General features: G+C 44.1%; 1 protein-coding gene across 1 annotated transcript in view; it reads left to right on the top strand.

Moving 5' to 3' along the window:
• The window catches only part of LOC115579505 (zinc fingers and homeoboxes protein 2-like), a 134,941-nt gene that overhangs the window by 16,686 nt on the left and 92,712 nt on the right, over positions 1 to 25,543 (top strand). Inside the window, exon 2 of the mRNA XM_030413077.1 lies at positions 17,144 to 17,297. The gene's annotated coding sequence lies outside the window, so the exon portion shown is untranslated. The remainder of the gene's footprint in view (positions 1 to 17,143; positions 17,298 to 25,543) is intronic.

Genomic DNA, 25,543 nt, shown 5'->3' with positions numbered 1-25,543 from the left:
ACAGGAGTTACTGATTTGCATCACCAGAACCAGATGACTCACAGAGCTGCAGTTTGGCTTTAATGCGTTTATTAAGATTCACCATCGTGTGCTTGATGTTTGGTTTTTAGTGGTTGTTTAGCGGACGATGTAAAAAAGGGGGATTTGGTTTCATGTTTGGGTAAATGTTCATTAATTACACCTCGACTGGTTCTGGACTCTTGAGGCAGCACCGATTAATTGAGAGTTAAACAGCCGTGCTAGCAGCTCTGTGAGGCTGTTCAGTCGTGCTTTAGCTACATGCTAACAAAAGGTTTGTTTTATTTGGAAGTACATTCATATCTGAGCAAACCTGAGATGGAAATCTGACTGTAGATCAGTTTTTTTACACAGCTTTTACAGCTAACCCTGTTTAGCAGGTACAGAAGGTGAAGGGATGACGTGTGTTTGTAGGCTAACAGGACGTTAGCATCGGCCCGGTTCCCTCCACAGAAAGCCTGTAGGACTTTTGAATATTTATGATTCTTACAGGTTGAATTCGTCCAGATAATCCTCACAGATGAACACAACTTTCAGGATGTAAATGTGTAGCAGTCAAACAGACGTCACGACCACTAAGAGTCTTACAACACAAATACTATAAACTGATCAATGTACACGTTGTAAAGTCAGAGTTAGACTAGTTTGTAACTAAAGTGGGCCGGTAAAGACGGACGGGTGAGTAAATGAGTCTTTGTGTTCGCTGTGAGGACGTTTAATGTTTCTAACAACTTTTAAGGCACGTTAACGCCTTTTAATTCATGTGTGGGGTTAAAAAAAAAACATAGACTTGAAGATGAGCAGACCAGAAGTGCAGCGATGCTAACTGATCCCCTACAATTTGAATGTGGATCAGACAAATAAAGCTTCTGACCTGATGGAGGCGCTAGAGGAGCCGGAGAATCACCAAAGTTATTACGGCTCATCCTGAAGGAAACGTGAACGTCTGGACCAAGTTTCATGGCCAGTCATCTGATACTTGTTGAGATATTTGAGTTTATTGGACGCGTTTCTATTTGCGATTCAGAGACAAAACAACAAAACAGAAAGTCGATCTGCAGTAATTTAGATTTTCAACAGTACGTCGTTCCAGCGTTTCAGCAGTGAAGATTTGATGCTTTTCTTCATCTTAAATGAAAGTAAACTGAATATTTTGTGGTTTTTTGACAAAACTGTTAATTGGTGATAAAAATGATTTTGTATTCAGCTGCAGGTTTTTAAGGAACTGTGTCCAACACATGTGGTGACGGATCTGTTGAGATAAACACGTCTGCACTTGATACCAATAGAATATCCAAAATAAAGTCAGAGATGAAACTGACTGTTCCTCTGTAGAGAACCACAGCTGGCAGGAAAAACTCCAGACACCTTCTTGAACTTGTCTTGACTGCGACCGAGCTCTGACCAGCTTATAAAACTTGACTTTCCTTCATCAGTTCGGGGCCCGGTCCTCCCGTCTCACTCAGGACTGAAATGACCTTCCCACTCCAATCAGAACCGCACAGTCACTCTGAGTGTCGGAGGCTGAAAACTCATCTGTTCAAGAAGTACCACGCGTCCTCGTCTTCTTCCTCCTCAATCATCCTCCCTTCTCCAGTTTCTTCCTCGTCTCCTCCAGCCGGCAGTGAAAAAATAGAAAAAGCTCCTCTCAGCAGCTCCGGTGTTTCTGCTTTCCATCATTTCTCTCTTCATTCAGAGATATGTTGAGGGCACCGTGACCTCTGACCTCTGACCTCTGACCTCTTCTAAAGCTTCCTCAGGAGTTGGACTGGATCTGTGGTTCTGTTTGCTGAACGTTGTGTTAAAAGTCTTTAATGTAAATGATTTATTTGCTCTCAGATCTCAGCGGCTTCGTGTACAGTAGGAACTCATCATTAATCAAGACGTCCTGAACGATGATTATCGGCTTATTACAGCTTGTAGATTTTGTATATTAGCGTCTCAGTTTGTCCTCCAGAGTTTAACGAGCTTCTTTCAGGAATCTTTCTCAGGTACGTTTGAACATCAGTAAGTGATCTGACGTTTAACATCGAACTGAACTTAAAAAGTCACGTTGCGCAGCAGGTGTTGGCGGACTCTCCCTCCTGATGTGTCTCTGGATGGTGAGGGAGTTTCTTTCCTCTCAGCTACGATCGTTCCTTCGCTGAGTTTGGATATAAAGTCTTGAAAGTTTTCAGCAGCCAAGTGTGAGTGCAGAGAAGTGAATATGGTGCACAGGTGTTGTCTGGAGTTTTGGACTCGCCTCAGACGAGCCGGATCAGCCTGCAGGCTGCAGTTGTTCCATGCGGGGTTGAGATTTTGGCGTCGCCCATGTTGGCTCCTCTGCAAACTACATCATTACCCATAACACCCTGCTCTGTGTTGATGTGTGTGAACGACTGTCTCAGGTTTAATTCACGTCATCCTGCAGCTTCATGTTCCCTGGAAATCAATGGGAAGTTTGGAAGTTTGAGTGTCAGGAGTTGAACTGAAGAGAAGCCGGACTTTGAAAGTCTTTGAAAGGTCTTGAAATCCTTGAAAAGCATTGTGAGGATTGATTTGAATGTTTGTTGGAGCTGGAGTGTATTTTAATAAGACTCTTCGCCTCATTTGTGTTTTCTTCTTCTCTGGCATTAATTTCTGCACTGTTACTTTCCCTGAGGTTTTCAAACATGCATGTTCGTGCCACCGCTGCCCTCCGTCTCCCCCCGACTCCCCCACGCCTCCCCCCGGCGTCCATCACCCCCCCACCTCTCACTCCTCCTCCTTAGTTTCCCACAGTTCCCTGCTTCACCTATTGAACCCAGTCACCAGCCCAGGAATGGAGCAGGGAGAGCGGCAGGAATGTGGCTCCCAGTCCGAGCCAAAAACACAAAACAAGGAAGGCAGAACCCGGACGCCCCGCCTCCCGGGAGCCAGAACCACGTTCTGATTGGCTGAGCGCTGTAGGCTGACCACCGATTCTCTGCCCCCATTGGCTGCTTTTCCATCTTCACTCCCTGCTGCTCTCTGGCCTATCAGAGCGCTCTCATGCTGTTCAAGTATGTGTGTGTGTGTGTGAGTGTGTGTGTGAGTGTGTGTGTGTGTCATCACTCTGATCCTTACCGACAGCACCGTCTTGAGTCCTGCCTGGTTTCACCAACAACATTGTGGATAATTATTCTGTAGCTCAGGACATTATTCTGCATTAGCTCTTGTTAGCTTCTGTGCAGCCACATTAAAGCTGTCACACACACACACACACACACACACACACACACACACACACACACACACACACACACTTCAATCTGGCTGCATTACTATCCTCATGAAAAAGAAAGTACGCGAGGCAGGAGATCTGGTTATTGTGACGCTCTCTGCTCCAGCGTTCGGTGCAGTGCGGCACCGAAACCAGGCCGAATGTGTGGCTATAGGCCAAGTTTCTACACAGCTATTATTAGAGCACACTTCATCCTACAGGGGAGAATGATAAAGAGAAGTCAGGTCAGTCGGCTGTGTCATCTGGGACGTCGGCTGGTTTTTAATGACACGATGCAGAGACTCGTTCGGGGTTTGAAAACAGAGGAATCGACTCAGCGACGTGACGTGAGCAGGCGAGGTCAGAGGTCGCCGCGGGGGATCGCTTCTTTCCAGTTAATAAACGTATTGCATGAAAACAGAAATTACAGACAGGTTATTAGCAACATGTTTCTCAACAGCATAATCCCTCAAGTCTCACAGAGGATATACAGGCTTAGATTTCAGATGGTCTTTAACCTCCAGATGAAAACCATCTGAGAGACGAGTTTCACATTCTGCTCACATGTTGTGAAATCGCAGGAAAAGAAGCGTTTAAACTTTATTCAGACTGTTTGTTTTGTCGTGTTGTTTGTGTAGTTTGTGCTGAATACTGTGTGAACACGAACTCAAGTTAAAATGCATCTTAATAACATATTTTATTATTTAAGGATTTTAATTAGAACGTGCACAAGAGTCTGTCGGTCCACCATCTGTTTGCTCCGTCACGTTTCTTAAATTAAAAACAGAATGTGTTTGAAGAAGAGGAGTTTGGGTCGGACTCGACTGTTTGATTTGTTTTCTGTTTTTGTTCAATCTCAGATTTGGTTACAGATGAGCTGGTGGAGCAGAGGGGACGTCCTGGTTCCTCTGTGGGAGGTTTTAGTTCTCTGTGATAAACACAAGGTTCTGATCCGTCCAGGTTCTGTTCATCCAGATAATCTCCACAGATGAACACCGCTCTGTGAGGTTTGAAGCGTGAAGTAAATCTCTCGCAGTAAGAGGCTAATGTTAGGCTATAAACAGACGACATCACGGTCACATGACTACACAGTTACTACACAGGTTTTATATAAACTGATCGATGTACAAGTTGTAAAGTCAGATTAACCTCCAGATTTCATCCGGACTGTCACTGCCGCGCTACAAACTCGTGTTTCCACCGAATCGCCACGGTACGTTTCAGCAGCCAGACAGGAAGTCAGGCAGCACCCAGTCTGTTTTCAAAATAAAACACTGTGTGCCGACTCAAGTCAGCAACATCAGGCGGACACGACGCCTCTGAAATGCTGCCGTCGGGATATGAAGTGGCGGACGGTCAAAACAGCAATGAACACGGCAGGAAACTCTGTTTGCAACCTCTGTAGTCTCATTCAGACATTTGTTAGCAACCATTGCCTGTTTTAAACACACGGAACAGCAGGTAAATAAATATCTTATTATTATTTCAGGCATTGAACTGAAAACCAGTTCAAAAAAACCTCACAGACTTTAAGACGAGAGAACCAGAAGTGCAAAACTGGGAACTGATTTCTGTTTCCATGTTAACATATCAGGACTTGTTTCAGTTTCTTGAAGACTTGGATGAAACCGGTCCAGTTCCCTACGAGACAGCACCTCTGATCTTGACCCCCGGTTCTGAGTCGCTGGTTTACCTTCCACAGGTTGTTTCTGACTTTTAAGAAAGAAGGTTTGAGAAGCTTTACGGTTTAAGCTGTATTTATATTTGCCTGTTTTGTGGTAGTGGAGTAAAAAGGGGCTTGAGCGCCCTCAGGAATCGTGTTCGCTCTGCTGTAATCGAGGCCAGCGCGACACGTTGTTCTGATTGTAAACCTGCACGACAATTCTGGTTCTGTTTCCACGTTCAGCTTTATTATGAACCGCGGAGGAGAAGAGACTGCACGTCCTTCTTTTCCTCCATCACCACCTTCAGATCTGTTGTCACATCCGTCGTGGCGGATCAGGGTGCAGGCGGCGGAGCGCAGACCGACGCCGGCTGACAGTCTGCGTGTGTTTTATCTCATTAATCTCAGATTAACGTGTTGATGATTCAACGGTGTGAAAACATTACACATCCTGTATTTAAACAGCGTGGCTCTTTGCCTTCTCTCAGCGCCAGGAGGGGTTTTCACTTGCAATCGAGTCATTAATGGTATTTATTCTGCTAATGTCATTTTGGAGAAACAAGCTGTTGAAACGCTGAGAAGTGGCCGGACTTGGACCGGCTGCAGGACCGGCTGCAGGGCCGGGCGGGGGCTGCAGTCTGGAGGCTCCTGTCAGGTTTCTTGTTTCTGGGGAGGGGAGGAGAAGGTATTTGGTTGGAGCCTGGCTCCTCCACTCATCTGCATCTTATTTGAATTTCCTGCTTGCATAATTCCTCGGTTAATGGGGAACTGCTCGGCACTGCCACAGCTGTTTCGCCTTTCCTGCCTGGCAAGGAACGGCGCTCGCACAGCGAGAGGAGGGAGCGAGGGGAGGAAAAATGTTTAAAAAGAAAAAATCTGCAAGTCATGTGGTGCAAAAAATACAGTACAAACAACGTGTGATCCCCCGAGGACGGAGGAAGAGGAATGGAGTCAAACGCCCACCCACTCCCCGCTCCGCTCCCCCTCTCTCTCTCCACACTCCCAACAGCACCACACCCCCTTCGCCAGAGTCGCACTGAGCATGTGCAGTGATAGTGATGACTCTTCCTCCACCCTCCTCCTCCTCCTCCTCCTCCACCTCCCTCCTCAGCCAGTCCTCAGCTCTGCCATGCTTGTCCTGTAATTGGTTGGTAACAGGCTTGAGCAGCACCACATTGCACCAGGCGGACTTCAACCAGCCGCATTAGTCTGTTTACGCATTCACAGCCCTATTAGAGGCTGTTTGTTCGCTCATTAGCAAAAACCCGAGCTGGAGTTTGAACCCTGCACAGTCGCTCTAATCGCTGGAGGGAGAAAAACGGCGAACATGCGGGAATTTGTGGCGGCGACGTTGGCACAGAGACGTGTTGACAGCTGACGGGTGTTTCTGTGATAAACCTGTGGTGCAGTTTGTTTAACGACGACTCAGACTCTATAAGTTTCAGGCCCAGATCAGCATCATGACACCTTTTTAATTAAAATGTTGAAATGTTGTTTCTCTGCTTCCTCGATTGTTGTTTCTGGAAAAACAGAATTAATTCCTCTGTTATTTAACTTTTCATTAATCGTGTTCCGTCAGACGTCGAGCAGTTTTAACAGATTTGTTTTCAGTCTCATTTCAGGTGCCATTAAAATAAAGAAAGAAGGTTTTTGCACCTCAGCCCGTTTAACACAAATCTCATCCTGACTGCAGATCAATTTTCAGGCTTCAGTCGGGTGGATTTCACACAAAATTAAAATCTTTTGATGATCATTTATAAGCAGAAAATGTAAAACATCCTTTAGTTTCAGCTGCTCAGACGAGAGGAGAGTTTGTTTTTTATAGTGTTTCATTTTATGTATGTTGAATTTCCCTCTGGCTCAGGAACACCGACGCTGTCTCCTGTTGTTATTGACGAAACGATTCACAGATTAACTGATATAAAAATGAGTTGTAGTCTGCAATAAATGGCAATAAATGTAGAGATCGTGAAACATCAGGAGCTTTACTATCTGTTTGTTTTTTATTTGACATCGGGTCATCGGAGCGAGGAGGGCTGTGGGTGATGACATCATCCATAGGAGACCATGACATCACCAGCACCTTTCTGAAAATGTTGAGTGATTTACAACTTGAAGCAGGCGAACAATGAAGATGTAGATTTTTGGTAAAAAGATACTAGGCGCCTTTTTTTCTGGGCTGGTGCTGCAGCCGCTCGCTCCACTTTGGGAACAATTATCTGCAAACACGATATTGATATTTGATACCTCCTGGCAGGGATTGGAAACATTTCTACCATTTCCTGTTTGGTCATAATGTAAATATCAACATATTCACGGTATTTAATTAACTTTTATTCATTCATTCATTCTTTGCTGCAGCTTTTAAAGGGTATTACATTAAATCTGGACACTGTGAAAGCTGCTCAGTGGCGTCTTAAAGCCAACAAAGCTCCACCGATCGAGCCGGCTAACATCCGACTTTACCGTTTTACAGCCACTTCTCTCACAATGCAAGCTTATGGGAAAGAGTGCATCATGTGACGATGTAATTACACAGTTTGGCCTCTATGAGAAGTGGACTGAAAGCCTGACGGTCCTCCTTCAACTGTCTCTGTCTGATGACGAAGCTGTTAGCATCAATATTAAACATTTCTAATTTGTGCTTTCACAACTTCGGTATCGCTGCTGTAGATGATCTGCTGCGTTCAAACGCCCGTAAACGATGAAACAAGCTACAACCTGCAGGCTGAACTGTTGGTCCTCGGCGCCCTCAGCGAACACAACAGGACCGTGTTTGTATTCAGTGCTGTAGAGAACATGTCGATGTGATTCGAGGGTTCTGATTTGGCTCGTTTATCGACGCGGTCAGCAGTCGGAGCTGCAGCAGTACCGCCGCTGATTTATGGTCCTTTAAAACTCTCAGAGCCTGATTGCTGCAATTTGCATCCAAAACACGCTCCTTCTGCGACCGAGTCCGACTCACATGATGCACATCTTCATAGATCCATTGTGACAAACACTCTGTGAGGATACTGTGATCGACAGAAGCTGCCTGAGAATTCTCATGTTTTCAAGTTTTCTGCAGAATCAAAGTAAACCAGCGATAGAAGTCCGTACAGCTGTTGGCAGATAAGAGACGGGAACTGCTGATAGCTTATTCGGCACACCTTCACTGGTGCCAAAATGTAAACAGATGTAGGCTTTGAACCGACATTACTGTGGACATTTCAAAATAAAATCCCTTTTATGTCGTTATTTCTGTTTAAAAGAGCAGAAACAGGATGTTAACAGGACGGCGGAGTCAGATAAACTCAGACCGTCATCGAGAAAATCTTATAGAGGAAGTGTTCGTACTGTGTGTTCGTACTGTGTGTGTGTGTGTGTTCGTTTTTATGTGTGTGAGTGAGAGAGTGAGTGAGCATGTGCACACTTGCACAGCCTTAATACAATCAATGAAATCTTATTAGATGTTTTTACTCTCCCTTTCATTATTTGCTGTGAGTGTGAGTGTGTGTGTGTGTGTGTGTGTGAGAGTGTGTGTGTGAGAGTGTGTGTGTGTGTGTGTGTGTGTGTGTGTGTGTGTGTGTGTGAGAGAGTCAACCTGATGTTTCCAGATCAGTCACAGCTGTTGTGTCTGTTTTTATTACTTTCTCAGCAGGTGGGGGAGACTTTCTTCCCTCCGTCTTTATTCGTCTCGTCGTCTCTTTGTCCCGGCCCGTTATTAGCTCGGCCGAGCGCTGGTCATCCCGACATATTGAGTCCTCACTGATGCGAGATTCTTCTGCTCTCCTGCATCAATAACTGGGGAAGGAATTTGCCGCCATCCTGACCAGTAATGAAATGTGTGGCGTCTGTTGTTATTCAGCAGCTGAAGTCAGAAAGTGAGCAGGCTTTAATTAATTGTCACGTCGTGTTTTTGTTCATGTCAGAAAATAAAATACAATTTAAATCGTGATATTATTCTGAACGCTACATCGTTCCTGCTATAATCGCAAGGATTAATCAATTAATCGTCAGCTATTTAATTAGCCGGCAACTATTTTGATATTCGGTTTAATTCGTCTTTCAAGGTAAACAGTTAAAGTTCTCTGAGTTCAGCTCGTTAAATGCGAATATTTTCTGGTTTCTCTCGACCTCTCTGACAGTAAACTGAATATTTTTTGTGGTTGTGGACAAAACAAGACATTTTGAAGACGTCGTTTTTGCCTTTGGAAAAACTGAACCACATTTTTTCACCATTTTCTGACATTTTCTGAACCAGAAAAATAAAACATCTTCAAAAAACGAAATGCCCAAGTACAAAAACCTCAAAACTTTAAAAAATATTCGGAGGCATCTGCAGTAGTTTAGCCAAAATTGAATGAGTAGATGTCGACTATTAGATCAGACGCAATCTATTTTGAAGTAATTTCTTATTAAAAAACATCAAAGGTCTTTAATTTCCCTTTATTTAGAGGACATCTGATATCTTTCCCCATTTTCTACTAATCAAGTAATCAAGATAATAAAATATGAAACAATGTAGTTGATGAATTGATTAGTTACCAACTATTTTGTTAATTGATTTATTCATTTTTAAAAGCAAGAAGTCTGAATTCTCTGTTTCCAGTTTTTTAAATGTAACAATGTGTTGTGGAGAATACAAGACATTTAAGGCATCTTTTGGAAACACTGATCCACATTTTTCACCATTTTGTAGACCAAAAAACGAGAAGATGACTGACAGTAAAAATAAAATGTGTTGGCTTATTGCTAAAGCTGCCGTTGAAAGACAGCTGACCACATGAGCCACCGGCTGTGTTCAACTCCATCAGTGAAATCATGAATCATGAAATCACACATTCAGAAATGTATTTTTAAAAAGCGGTCGACTTGACCGACGGTGACAGCAGCTTCGCTCCTACATCAGCCCCTGTTTTTTCCACACGTTGTGCCAAATCATTAAAGCATGTTTATCGCAAAGTCGCATCATTTCACCTTCAATTTACACAAAACTCAGCGGGCCAAGAGTGGAATCTTAAGGAACGGAGAATCTGCTGCTTGTTTTTGGCTTAATGACAACACATTAGTGGAACTGTGGGGATTTCCACACAACAACAGCAACAGGCGACACGCAGAGACACAACGAGCCCAGAATTTATAAGTGAGACTGATGACACCGTATGAAACCTAACGAGGCCTCCTCCAATGAGCGTCATCCGTCCGGGGGGATGCATTCAGGGGAAACTACACTTGGTCCTGCCTTGCTCAAGAGCTCCTTGGTAGAAACCTCAGACAAGTTCTTCCTGTTTTATATGGAGCTGAAGACGTTTTGGGTCACAATCTGCTGGGGGTCCTCGGGAAGTTATAAGCTTTTTCTCAAACTGGCAGACGCTCTGTTAGTTCTTCTGTCATTAATCAATACGAGTTTATAATTACATCACATAGTCTTAAATGATCCATGTTCTGATTCAACAACAATATCAATGAAAATGACTTTTTTGAGGAAATATTCAGGTGCCTGGCTGAAAAATACAGTTTTTGACGTCAGAATCCCTCTGACTGAGAGTGACAGGAGCTTTAACCTCATTATAGTTCTTTATATCCATATTTATGTTGACTTTGTGCATATAAAATAGTCAAAAACACATACTTAGGTGGAAATACAGCCTTTTCAAAGAAAAAAATGCATAAAACAACTGATATAAACTGTATGCGCGATGCCTCATTAGCTGTTGTAGGCTCTAGGACGGGCACAAAGCATCTGCGATCACGTTTTTCTTTTGCCATTTCAACATGATTTAATCATTGAATCCTGTGTTTCTGACTAAAAACGTTACTGAGATGCATCTAGTGGACATCTGGGAATAACAGAAGACAGTGTTTTCACTCGTTCTGCCTAAAATCTGTCAAATATCGAGCAGCTTGTCTGAGATTAACTGCATAACGTTAAGTACATTTTCAGAAAAATAAGAGTCCTGATGTGGTGAATTATCAGGACTGAGGTGTGATACAAGGTTGTGTAACTTAAAGAAACTCTCAATAATTCTGTTAAAGCACCAATTTGAGCCTCAACATCTCCAGCCGGCTCACTGTCGGTTCTTAGAAATTGAAGTCTCTGGAGACTATTCTGGAGAAAAGAGTGCTGAACTTTAACTCCAATATTCCCTCTCCTTTCAGAGAGAAACATCTGGCTCTTAAGCTGCTTGATGTTTGACTTTCTTCGCCAGCTCGTCTTTAACCGCGTCCGCCTGCTGTTTGGTGCCGGACAGACGGAGTACGGTGATGAAAACGCTCACTGAGACAGAACCGGGCTGGAAATGTGCTGCGAAGAAACAAAACTCTGCAGCCGAAATAGAATAAAACACATCAGAACTCTCTGTGATTGTTTTTAGGTGATGTTTCATTTCACACAGTCGATTTATTCATTGTTGATGTAAAAATATTAAATGAGTCCGTCTGTAATGTGACTGTCACAAAAAGGGAATCAGAGGAAATGTCGCCGTGTTGGAGCCACGTTTGTCTTCATCCTCCAAACGTGCAGCTTCAGATCTGTTCTGCTGACTGTCGCTGTAAACAAGGATCCCTTCTTTAATTGATTTAATTCAGGCTAGGACAAAAAGAGGCAGACAGACAGGCAGACAGACAGACAGACACCCCCTCACTACTGCCACTTAGAAGAAAACCCACAAAGCTAATTAATCAGGGGCCGACTGGCTCATTTGCATGTTTTGTAAGCACTAATTAAGATATGCAAAATATCCAGATGAGCGCTGCAGCCTAAATATATTTTAAGCGACTCGTCGGCGCAGAGGTATGGATGGGAAAATCGATAGAGGATGCGTCCTTCGCCGTCGCATTAATCTAAAGCTGGAGGTCGGACGAGGGTCTCGGTGATTGTGCCGCTTAAATATTAATACAGCGGGTCGTGACGGAGAGCCGGACAGATGGACCTCACGTCTGATGCAAAAGGGCTGCAAGACCTGAAGCGGTCCAGAACGTATAGACGGGAGACGACACGCCGGATTTATTCTCCTCCGCATCCAAAGAATATGTTCTCTGTTTTCCGTTTTTATGTCTTAAAACCAAATCAGAATAAATCAGCTTTGGATAGTGTGAACAACTAAAGGGTCAGTTCACCTAAAAGACTGAAACATTGAAGTAAAATAAAACACAGATCTTCATCAACAAATCTTTCTGTGATTCAACACAGCATCTGTTGAAGACAGTGGACTTGGTTGCTGCAGAAATGACAATGAAATATCCATCAATCAATCAATCAGTCAGTCAGTCAACCTTTATTTATACTGGAGATGATTAGCGAGGTCAAACAATCAATACAAAAAACAACAACAATCAAACCACCACAACGTTGTCGACATGCCAGAATAATTTAAAAGATAACATATTGTGAAAAATGAATATATTTATTCTGAAGTAACGTTTAGCTGTTATTCAGAATTAGAGCCAGACTTATACACCCGTCCTCGGATGGTCCCATTTTCCGAGTTTGGAAGTCATTCTTCCAACCGATGTGTGATCAACATGGACGCCATTAAGAAGTCGTTTTGCATTTTACAGCTCAGAGCGTTTAAACATCTCGTTGACAGATGTTTCCAGTATTTGAGCGATGAGGGAAAACAAGAGAAAACATGTTTTCAGCATCATACGAACCTCAACTCATAAAGTCCTGCACCAGAATCTTCTCTGACTTTGACCTTGAGAGGGTACTCATGAATGTTCCCAGTCCCAACAACACATTCAGTTTATTTTTGTGCTAAATGTGTGTTTACTGAAGACGGCGTTAGCAGCCTGGCTACTGGCCAAAGCATGAAACAACCGTAAGAATCACGTTTTGACCTGGAAACGCTGATCTCAGTGCTGCTGTGAAGTCCCGGTGGTGAGAGGAGACAAATATCAACGAGGGAACAGACGTTGACACAACACCGGAGTGTCTCCATCCAGTGGACGCTCGTCTGATCACCTTCTTTGCCTCCTCCTCCAGCCTTCGTGCCGTAATTCAACCTTCATTTTGTAGTGAAAGCGGGTTTATAATCAACCGATCGATGTTTGGATGGTGTTATTTTCCTTATACACCTCAGAGATGTAAACTTTGAACGCATGACGACTACACTATTGTTTATTTACCTCAGTACGAGGTCTGAGTTCATGTTCCAGATTGTGTCAGTAACGAACAAACATCCACTGTTTTTATCTGTAATAGCAGCGTAGTGATGATGATGATGATGATGATAACCTCTGAGGCTCAGAGCACTGAGAGTAGTACTACACACACACACACACACACACACACACACACACTCCTGGTTAGTATCAGGTTGGTGATGGATGGAGGATGAGGTCAGTCCTGAGGGGGATCCAGACTCTCTGGAAAAGACCTGTTGTTCTCTCTCTCTCTCTCTTTCCCTCACTGTCTCTCTGTGTCTCTCGTCCCGCTGTGCTGCAAATCCTCTGATGATCTCATCCACTCACTCACAGAGCCTCAGTAACACACACACACACACACACACACACACACACACACACACACACACACACACTCATCACATCCTGGGGAAAACACTGCTGGTGATTCCCTCTTAAAGGAGCTTCTCGGTGCTTCACAAAATGCAAACTGCATCATTTAAAAAAAACAAATCGAAGGTGATTCTCCGTCGCTGAGTCCCAAACAGGAAGTGAATCCTGGAAAACGCTGTCATGCTGAAACGCTGCTGTTTTTAGTGCTCGATATCCAGGAAGTAAAAACGAGCAGAGGCTTCGTGAAATCAAGAGTAATTTGGCCTGTTTCCTGTGGTGAAAGTGACGGGGGATTTCCTCCGGCTCTAGTTTAGTCACAGCGTCTATAAACCACATTCACGAGACGGACGCTCAACTCTGACACCATGCTTACTGCTGCAAACGTGTTGCCCTGCTCTTCTAGAATAACTTGTGTACAAACAGACTCTGGTAAAAGTAGAAGTACTGATTGACAGCTTCTTTACTCCTGTAAAAGTAGAAGTACTGATTGACAGCTTCTTTACTCCTGTAAAAGTAGAAGTACTGATTGACAGCTTCTTTACTCCTGTAAAAGTAGAAGTACTGATTGACAGCTTCTTTACTCCTGTAAAAGTAGAAGTACTGATTGACAGCTTCTTTACTCCTGTAAAAGTAGAAGTACTGATTCAGCTTGTTTATTCCAGTAAAGTAATAGATTACAGGCTCTGACATGTACTCAGAGTATCAGAGTAAAAAGTCTCCCTCTGAAGGACATTTGTGGTCAAAGCTAACTGAAACTCACATCATATTAATAGAATTCAAAGACTATTAAAGTTAAAGGTAAAATCGGTAGGATTTGTCCCAGCTGTTCCTGAACGCACCACAAAGACAGTTGATTGTTGAGTCTCATTCCCAGGACGTCAAATAGACACATGTTGGGTTGGTAAAGCGTCCCGAGCAGCAACAAAGAGAGAAAATCAGAAACTCTCTGCAGATACGAGACACTAACACGCCTTTTCTCCACATTCCAGTCTCCCTCTCTGTCTGTTTACGCCTTCTTACGTCTTTTACGTCTTTGTCTCGTCTCGCTGCGTCTGCCATAAGTGAAAATAAAATATTGTAATCCATAATTCACCTCAAATGCATCAAACTGAAGTAACAAGCCTGTTTTTAAAACTGTGAGGAGGTGAAGGTTCAGATATTTGTGTTCAGATGTCAGAAATAAATATACCTAAGTACAGAAACCTGAAGTGTGACATCAGAGGAACATGTGAAGACGGTCTTTTACTTGTGAACCTTCAGGGACAGTACTGCAGGTTATTTACAGTAATCTGGAGCCTTCATGTAAATTTAGGATTAAGATTATTATTGAACCCAGTAGCAACAATACCAAACTCCCGAGCTTGCTGAGCTAAATGGAATTCAGCCTCTGTTAATGTTGATTTTTGTCATTTCTGCCTCGACAAAGGTCAATTCTGGAATCATTCAGAGCTGTTCTACTTGGTTTCACACTGAATGGAGAGCAGATTGAGATCTGATGAGTCATAAACTCCTCTTAGAATTAGAATTAAATGATTGTTGGATTAAATTTAACACATTTGTTTGTGGAGGAAGCAGTTTAATCCCCAGCAGTCAACAGTCTGTTAGGATAAACTGTATATAAACATTTTCTGCTGACGGATTAATTTTATTACGAACTCATTTAGATTTATTTTACATATTTTAACTGAACTGAATTTCTTCGTCCTGTTTCGAGAGCAGAAAATGATTTAATTTTCTCAGCGGCACATCAAAACCACAGAAGAAGAAAGAAGCAGATGCTGCAGGAAGTTTTCACATTAACAGCAGATACACTGTTGACCTTTTCAAAATAAAACACTTGACTTCCCTTTAGTTTTTTTAATATTACTTCATGAGATGAATAATGTTTTGTTCCAGCAGCGACGCTCGCAGCAGAAATACTGCTGAATGCAGCCGGTAGTGAAGGTTGACTGTGTGTGTGTGTGTGTGTGTGTGTGTGTGTGTGTGTGTGTGTGTGTGCGCGCGCATGTGTGTGTGTGTGTGTTGACACCTCTGTATACACACTCTGCAGCGCTGCGCTCAGGATTTTATTGCCTCCAATTAATTTTCAACTTTCACCTTTAACGTAAGACAAAGTCTCAGTTTAGAGGACACACACGCGCACGCACACACACACACACACACACACACACACACACACACACACACACACACACACACACACACGCGCACACACACTGCACATGATTCACAAACTGATTATTTTCTTTTCCTTTTGTCTTTTGTTCTGTTTTGTTTGTGACTGTTTCTTTTTCAGATCCTGATGATGTTCTGGTTCTGATTGTAATGATGTTCTTGTTCTGATTGTAATGATGTTCTGGTTCTGATTGTAATGATGTTCTGGTTCTGATTGTAATGATGTTCTGGTTCTGATCGTGATGTTCTACTGGTTCAGATCCTGACGATGTTCTGGTTCTTGTCCTATACCTAATATTGTTCTGGTCTTGATGTCGTTCTCATCCTGATCCTGATTTTATGGTTCTGATCCTGATTCTGATGTTGTTCTGGTTCTGATACTGATGATGTTCTGGTTCTGGTCCTGATGTTATTCTGGTTCTGGTCCTGATGTTGTTCTGGTCCTGGTCCTGTTGATGTTCTGGTCCTGTTCATGTTGTTCTGGTTCTGGTCCTGATGTCGTTCTCGTCCTGATCCTGATTTTCTGCTTCTGATCTTGATTCTTATCTTGTTGTTTATGATACTGATGATGTTCTGGTTCTGATCCTGATGCTGATGTTGTTCTGGTCCTGGTCCTGATGCTGATGTTGCTGTGGTCCTGGTTCTGATGCAACAAGCCCTCCTGAGCTTGACTTTTTGACGAGCGTCCTTCTTCTTTCTACGTCTCTCTTGCTAACTGAAGTTAAATAAAACCGGCACGACCCACAGCGTCCGTGAGCAGTCTCACATGTTAACAGGTCAGAACCGACACACTGGACCTGTAAGCCAGGCGAGGCTGCAGTGGCACTTCATCTAGAGATTCAGAACTCGACCCGCCTGTCCGGTGCAGAGGTGAAGTGTCATCGTCCTCACACAGCTGCTCGTCTCTTAGCAGCACGTTCACACCTCACACATTAATGAGTCTTCATCATCTATCACGTGTTGTGATTGATCACGTGTTGTTATTGATCACGTGTTGTGTGTATTGAGGAAACATCACACCCAGATGAAATGGTGGCGGCCTCTGAGGTGTGATTAAGGAATCATTTCAGGCGGCAGACTGTCAGGTGTTGTGATGGCGGACGATCAGACGAGGTCAAAGTTGAACCCGTCAGAAGTTTCTTCGCTGCTCGACGAGGTGACGAGCAACGCCATCTCTCCGTCCAACCGTCCGTCTGTCTCGCTCTTTGTTTCTCTCTCTCTCTCTTTGTCGCTTCCTCCCTTCGCCGTTTTGGCACATGTTGCCACGGTAACCACTGCCTATTTTTTGGCCAAGTTGTGGTGCAGTTTTTAAGGCCCATACTGGGTTCTACCACTCCTTCATGTACGCACATTCAAACACACCCACCAACACCCCCTGTTCTCACACACACACACAGACACACACACACACCATCATCATCATCAACACCTCCACGGCTGCATCACACACACACACACGCTGTCACACCTACACACATGTGCAGCAGGTCCGATTTGTCTTCCCTCACACACACACACTCACACACACACACCCACTCCTCCGCTGACGTTCCTTTTTCTGCTTTCAGATTCCACAGGAGATTACCCAGAGTGCCGCTGGCCCGACGATCATCCAGAAGGGAGAGAGACAGCGAGGAGGACACACCGTGATTGGAGGAGGAGGTGGAGCCTCAGGCAGACCCCTCCCCCCTCAAGTGAAGCCCCTCCCCTCAAGGAAGTGCAGTAAGTAGCTGCTTTTATCATATTTTGAAGCCAGATGTTGTTTTTTTTAAGCTGTTTTATTTTGAAATATGGACATCTTCGTTATCAGCCCGTCTTCTTGCTCGTTGGAGCTCCACAGGATAATGGAAAGTTTTGTCTTTCCGTAGCGACGGCGTACAAATGTGTGTCTGACGAAGAGAAAGCACTTTAAATCCGGTTACACAACCTCGAATCAGCCTTGAACCACTGGAAGAAAAGTGTCTGAGAGCTCCTGCAGCACACGCTCGGCTGAGAGGTGACGATTTTCAAAGGTTGCTGAACTTTTGTTGAAATTCAAGGTAAATGCCAGTCGTGTGCCGGCAGGTCTTGAGTCGTGTTTGTTTTAATGGCGGCTCTGGTTGGATGGAGGAGCTGTTGTTGTTGTTGAGTGGTGAAGTTGAGCAGTTGAGCCTCCACTTGTTGTTTGTGGCAAACCGACCATTTTGTCCGTGTCGACAACCCAGATTTAATTTCTATCTGTAGTTTCGCGGCAGCAGAGGAACTATAGTTGCTTCATAATTTATAAAATGTTTTATTTATCTTTAATGTGCTCCAGAAGAAGCTCTGCTGTAGCGAACCAAATTATTCTGGTGTCAGCAGTTGCTTTAAGTTGGCCTTGAACTGAAGACCATGTGGAGGTTTTTGTAAATCTCAACAGAGTGTAAAGAAACAGGATGGCGTCTTTGTTCTGTGCTGCAGAGATGTCTACGGAAATTAGCAAGCTAACCAGCTAGCCCCGGCCGTCGTGTCTCTGATAGTTCTGTAGTTTCAGCCTTAAGATGTAAAAGAAGTCCAAGCCGTTTAATTCTAGAGAATTCTGGTGTTCTGGGAACATGTTGTCTATTTATTTATGACAGTGGACTTCAGCAGCGTCAATCAGCACCGAGCAGCAAGTCAGAAATATTAACAATAAAAACACTTGAAACAAAAAAAATTAATTAAGCGATTTAACGATGCAGCTACTCAACCACAGCAGAAGCACAAAAGTCAAGGAGAAAATATGAAGTAAACAAAGTCTGTGCAACTCAACAACATCAGGCAGACGCGACCCTCCGCCCCTGAAACACTCCTGAAGAACCGTGGACCGTGTCCTGGTGGACTCAAGAGGTACCGTGTCAACAAAACAAACTCACAAAATGTCAAGAAAGAAAATATTTGGACACCTATTTTCCTTTATAAACAGAAAGAATACAACTAGCTTTCAGCTCATCGTTAGACACACATAAACTGAATCAAGGCCACCGGAACAAAGTTGGTTTGTCTCAACAGTCACCTCTGGGTCGGTCCAAATAAATCCTCAGTACACAGAGTAAGATGTGAAAGTATTCCGGCTTTACACGCTGCTGATGTCCGACTTTTTCTTTCCTCTGCTGCCTGGCGTGTCTTCTAGTTCCAGAAGTCATAGTCCTGGTCAGAGCTGCTGTAAATCGCCTCCTTCCTGTACTGACCTCCATCGTGGTTCAGTCTCAATCTGCTGTCCATCGTGTTTGCTGGGGTTAGAGAAGATCCTGGTTCACCGCAGTGAGTCCAGTCTCCTCATCAGACCACGTAGCTCCACCGTTAACTGAGCTACGTGCTAATAGCCGCTAGCCGCTGCAGCCAAAGAGAGCGACAGAGGATTTATTTGTGGCTTCAGAAACGTGGAAAAGCTTCCTAAATATAAAGAAAACTGTTGTGAATGTTGGATCTCGACCCGCATATGCCATCCTCCAAAGGCTGTCAGGTAACACAATCACCTGCAGACCACAGTGTGAAGTCATTTATTAACAAAGGAATGTTTTAGATCATCAAATGTCACATTTGCAGCTTTTTCTGTGCCATCGTTTGTGTTTTTTATGTGTTTGGCTTCAAAATGTGTCATTGATTCATTCTAACTTCTGTGGTCAATAGAAAAAACAATAAAAGCAATAAAGAAAATGTTTGTTAGCTGCAGTCAACCACTGAGATGCCCTTAATGTTACTATCTCATCGTTAAATAAAGTAAATTAATAGTTAACCGCCGCACGTGCTGTGAGTGTTACAACTTTAACATAACCGAAGCCAAAATCGTTAGAAATTAACCGTGAATCCTGCGCCTGCATTAATTAGCCACAACAGTTTGTAGACCCTCAAAACTGAGGCGAGACCTGAACAGCTTGGACGAACACCGAGGGAAGTGAGGTGTTACTAGACTGATGTCAAACTGTAACCAGGAGAACGTCCAAGAGCTCAGTGTGAAAACACATCACGAGTACAAGTTGTAATCTCTGAAGCGTGTGAGATCTGAAACTTTGTCAGGTGGAAAAAAAGAAATCAGCTTTTAAATAGAAGCTAGTCGTTCGCTTTATCTCTTCATCTGTGGGTGAGAAAACAAACTGTCAGAGAGAAGTCTCCACATTTCGTAGTGAAGAGCGACGACTGTAAAACAAGCCGGTGTAAATCCCCAAGATTTGTTCAGAGCGATGAGTCAGTCGGAGGAAGATGTGATGAGACGGCTCGGAGGAGGAAATCCAGCAGGAGAAAACAGATCCTCCGTGAAGAAGAAGAAGAAGAAGAAGAAGAAGAAGAAGAAGAAGAAGAAGAGATATTAATGCTCCATGATTTACCTTTTGCACATCACATTTTGCAACGTACGTCACGTGACGGTAGAACAACAGATTGCTGCAGAAGTTTTCCCGGAATTGGAAAAGGAGTGATTGAACTTCCTGTTAAAAGAAACAGGACAAACACCTGTAGAGTCTCAGTCTGTGAAGCTGTTTTGTTTACACATAAATATGAGTTGACGTAAATATTGGAGAAAAGCTCTCAGACCTTCCACTGGCAGTAAATTCCTCCCAGGGCCTTAAATTCAGTGTTTTCCGTCTCTTTTCCCACTTTCTGAGCGACTGAAGGACGTCGGAGGGACAAAAGAAGCCCAAACACGCGTCGCTTCATTTGATTTTACTTTAGTTTTCTCTTCCTGATGGACGAGAAGTGGTTCCACCTGACACCCCTGAGCACAAAAAGACACAACACCTGTGGCTTCAAGATGATGTGAAGCTTTTTTTAATGCTCACATTTTCACAGCATGAATGACGTGAATATCTGAGACGAGCTGCAAAATGTTTGTCATTCGTGCCAGGGATTGTTTTTTCTCCTCTTATCCCAGTTTTTGAGCGGCTGAAGGACGCTGGAGGGACAAAAGATGAGACGCTGGGTTTGATTTTAAAATGTTTCTCTTCTTTGTGATTTCACCTGATAGTGGAGTGACGTCCAGACCAGAACGCTCTAGTTATAGACGTTATTTTTTAATATATATATGGATTTAAGCAGGATCACGTCGGCTACACTGGGAGGTCTGTTCTCAAAGGGTTAAACACACAAAAAGCTTTGAAAATATGTGTATGAAACCACAAAGAGCACAGTTTGAAAGCTATCATCATCTCGTCTTCACTGACTCAGACTCCACAGGTGCCTGGTTTTTTTGTTTTTGTCTGTTTTTCTACATGAAGTTAAACAAGGCTGTCAGGTGAAACCACTTCTGCATCAGGAAAACACGATGTAAAAGTAAAAATCAAACCCAGCGTCACATCTCAGGCGTCCTTCACCCTGAAAAAAGAGACGGAAAAACACAATTTCTGCAAAATTCAAGACCTTGGGATGAATTTATAATCGTTCATTTACATTATTGTTCCTCATTTTGTGTAGGGAGCTTTTCTCCAACATTCCCGTCGACTCGTCTTGATGTGCAGACGACTTCTCCTCCAGTGAGTCTTCTTGATTAAAGAAACAGAAAACCTGTGAAAGTGTGAACATGAAATAACAGAGCAGGTTCCACAGCAGCGTTTTTGAGAATATCATCGTCTCCTCCTCGCCGACTGAGACTCCTCATGTGTTTGCTCCTGGGTTGTTTTTTTTTGTGGTGTCGGTGAAATCAAATCAAAATCAAACCCAGCGTCACATCTTTTGTCCCTACGGCATCCTTCAGTCGCTCTGAAAGTGGGAAAAAAGGAGGAAAAACACAATATTTTGCAAATTTTAAGGCCCTGGGATGAATTTTCTCCAATATTTATGTCAACTCGTATCTTCCTGTGTGATTCTTCACGATTAAAGGAACATAAAAGCTACAAAAAAGCGTCTTTGAGAGCATCATCGTCTCGTCTTCGCTGAATGAGGCTCCACAAGTGTTCGCCCTGTTTTTTTGTCGGGTGAAACCTCTCCTCCACCAGGAAAACAACATTTTAAAATAAAACCCAGCGTCACATTTCGGAGCTCTTTTGTCCCTCCGGCGTCCTTCAGTCGCTCTGAAAGTGGGAAAAGAGCAGGAAAACACAACATTTGCAAAAACTCAAGGCCCCGAGATCAATTTAATGTCAGTGGAACGTCTGATTTTTCATTTCGCATTTGTTCAATAACAAAAAAAGAGCTCATTTTCCAGTGTTTTTGATAATCTGCATGCATTTTAATTCAAGGTTGAACAAAGGAACAAATATCGGGTCGTAAAAATGTGAAATTGGGGTTTTGAGTTGGTAGAAATGGAGCTGTGAAGGCTGCTGATGAAGAAGAGAAAGAGACGTGAAACTGCAGAGAGAACAAATGGAGTGAGAGTGAGAGCGTCACACCTGGGAGGCTGAGGAAGAGAAGGCCAGGACACCTTTTTGTTCAGGGGAAGTGTTTCCGACTAAAAAGTCAGCGAGACGCTTTGAGAGATGTGACATTTCAATCCCAAAATTCAAAACGGAGGTCCGGTGCTCTGCAGATTGGCTTTTTTTTCTGGAGTTAAAAAGTGCAAGATGGAGCGAGTGTGAGCGCCGGTGTGACAGAGCGAGAAGTAAAAATGAAATATCACATTTTAGTAGTGAAGTATTGAATGATCCGACAGCAGGAAGAACAAAAATGAGGAGCCGGAGTTAAGAGAAGAAGGTGATTTGATACCTGAGGAGGAGAAAAGAGCAGCAGGAGGAGACGGGAGATACAGTCGGAGCCAGGACTGAAGACGAGATGGTTTTTGAATCAGGTAGTGTGTATGTTGTGTGTGTGTGTGTGTGTGTGTGTGTGTGCGCCGGCCGTCCTCAGCTGGATCCAACATGCTCGGTTCAGCAGGTTCATGCACTAACAGTTTAAACATGGCAGCGTCTGCAGCCTCTGGTGCCCTCGCGGCACCAAACTGAAACCCACTTTGTAGTCCGAGCGGCCACAGAGGCGGCTGCTACACCGGACGATTGTGTAATTCGGGACAACACACACACATTTGGGGGAACTTTTCAACAAAGCGTGTTTCAGCAGAGCGTTCTCCGTTTGTGTTAAAAGTTTTGCTAACCACATCTGGAGCTGTCACGGAGGTCCGGAGCAGAATATTTGTATGTGGACCAGGATAGGAACAGACAGCTGACGAGTGACGGTGGACTCAGTCGCGGTCTGAAACGTACATTTGTTTGCTGCGTGGTTCCTTCAGCCGGAGAGCTCGAGACCACTGTGACCTTTGAGACGCATTTTGCAAACATTTCTTGGAGCCAGTGGGACTCAGACTAAACTAGGAGCACCTGTGCGACTTCCAAATATGTCCCTGTGATCGTGTTTGAATCCAGGCTGCAGTTTCAACGCTGAACCGATAAACCAGAACATTGTTTTGTGGGGCGAAACAGAACGTTCGATTTATTACGAACAGATTAATCAGTAATACAGTTAAGATGGAAACAAACACAAAAGTATTACGGAGCATGTGGAGCTCTTAAATTTTGTGCCGGTGCTCCCAAAATTTTCCAGCATTGGAGCAACGATGATGGAGGATGAAGTTGGTCTGGCGCCCTGGAAATGAAAACCACATTTATGACTGTACGCCTCTACACGCCCAGAACTGTTGGCCTCCTCTGTCGTCTATCTGTTGTGGAGTAAATGACTCGCTGCCGGTCGAGTTATCTTTCTACCAGGTGCACCTACGCGCCGTTTAAAGGAGATCACGGCTGTACGACGATGACGCCGTAGTGTGGATTTGGATGTTATTTGTGTGTTCGTCCGTACTGCCGATCCGTCTCTTCTTCAGTCACTTCAGGCTGATGTCACTCATGTTATTCTCACATTGTTCACGCTTCCGTTCTACGAGATACAAATACCAAATGTGCGGCGACACATGCGGACCTCCTCCGTCTTCTGCCGTACGTTACGGAGTAAATGAGTGATTACTGCTGATGGCTGATGAGTCACAGTTCGTCTCTTCTTGCTGCTCTGCGCTGATTTTCTGTAAAACCCTTTGAAACAAGATGAAGCGTAAAAAGCCTCTCGATGGTTTTGAGAAACATTCAGGAGTATTTTCATATTTAACTCACTGCCACAGTTACGTAGTCAGATGACTTCTGACTTGTTGGAGTGTAAAATCTGTGTAAATACCAAGTAACATCCAAACCGTGTTGAAATATTCTACTCATGTTGTTTGTGTGCATCTCTGAACCCGCTGAAACTTTCACCGTCTTTGCTATAAGATCTTTCCACTGCAGCTCCGGCACCAAATCACCAGTCTCCGGGCTCGCTGGTGCAGAAAACCTGACCATCCAGAGCCAAAATTCACCAGCGCTTGGCTGCGGTCCAGTCAGCTTTTTCAGTGTTTTCCTGGGCAGCAGCCAGCCTGCAGGCCGGTGCCAGCCCCACTGGGTGCTCGGGAAGGTTTATTTTCCCGGCCCTTCTGCTTTATTGAATGGGCTCTGTGGAGCTCAAGGGGTGGAGCGCCGTGCTAACACTGCCAAGGTGATGGGGGGCAGTTTGCACAGGGGTCATCCTGCTAAAAATATTTGCATCGAAGGTGCTGCGAAACACCTCGAATGAAAGCTACCAGCGAACAGCAGAATGCTGCGGTAGCAGGAACGACTCTGCTCCTGATAACGTGGAGGGTTTTTCCTCCTCTTCTTACCTGCAGAGTCGGAGAGATTTCATGACCCTTCAGGTCTTTGTAACCTGATTAAACTGCGACAGTTTCATCTAAAAAACGAGTGGGTTGTAAGAGAAGATCAGGCTGTTTTCTGCTCTCTGAGGAAGCTCAGATTTATGCAGATATGCTTCTTAATCACCTGCGATACCTCACTGCAGGTATAGCAGCTGAATGATGTTATCTGTCCTAACTCTGAACTTAATGATTGAATATTAAGGATGCGTCTCGTTGTTAATTGTGTAAAACAAAGGCTGCAGATTTAAGATGAATCCATCAGCTAACAGCTGATTGCACCTGATGATTCTGAGTGCTCTTCTCTTCTCACCTGCGTGGAGACGTCATCGGTCGCTGGGATTTCATGACCCGTCAGGTCTTGGAAACTTGATGAAACAGCAACGGGTTCATCTTAAAAACGAGTGGCTTGTAAGAGAAGATCAGGCAGTTTTCTGCTCGCTGAAGAAGCTCAGATTTATACAGATATGAAGCTTAATCACCTGCGATACGTCACTGCGTGTGCGGCTGCTGAATGACGTTATCAGTTTTAATTGCACGTCAATACTTATTATTAATTGTGGAAAACAAATCCTGCAGGATTGATGTCAGAGCTTGCAGGAGGCTGCAGGAACGACTGCACCTGACGATCGGAGGGCTTCTCTCCTCTTCTTCCCTCGTGGAGACTCGTCTGTAGGAGAGTTTCTCGACCCCTCCGCTTTTGAAACCGGATTTAGAAGTTGAGTGGGCTGCAAGAGAAGATGAGGATGTTTTCTTTGCGTTACCACCTGCACGTATATCCGCTGAACAACGCTTTCATTCTCAATTATGTGGGAAAAAATCAAACGTTTAACATCGACAGACCTAAATGTTTGAGTATCGTCGCTGCGCCTCGTTATTAATTGTGGAGAAACAAAGGCTGCACGATTAATGCGATGCCCTAATGTTGTGTCACTCTCTGATCGTACTGTTGTTAATAAAATCGCCATCTGTCAGCGCCAAATGCTGCTGCTTCACTCTTAAATCTGCGCGGTGGCGGCGGCGGCGGTGGGATTGTGTGTGCGTGTGTGTGTGTGTGTGTGTGTGTGTGTGTGTGCGTGTGTGTGTGTGTGTGTGTGTAGTGCCGGTACTGTACGGGGGCTGGTGGGATCTCCACAACCGCTGGTGGAGGTATCGACTACGTGGGAGAGAGAGTGACTCACCCCTCAAAATCCACACACACAAACACACACACACACACAGATACACACCTGTGGAGGAGGTGTGTGTGTGTGTGTGTGTGTGTGTGTGTGTGGGCAGTCGGTGTGTCCGGGCAGATTGTTGCAGAGCTGTAGTACGAAGCCTCGCTGCTGCTGCT

Source organism: Sparus aurata, chromosome 3 (genome assembly GCF_900880675.1).
Source record: "Sparus aurata chromosome 3, fSpaAur1.1, whole genome shotgun sequence".
In the NCBI taxonomy this organism is placed as follows: domain Eukaryota; kingdom Metazoa; phylum Chordata; class Actinopteri; order Spariformes; family Sparidae; genus Sparus; species Sparus aurata.
This window is presented reverse-complemented; position numbering and strand designations above follow the sequence as displayed.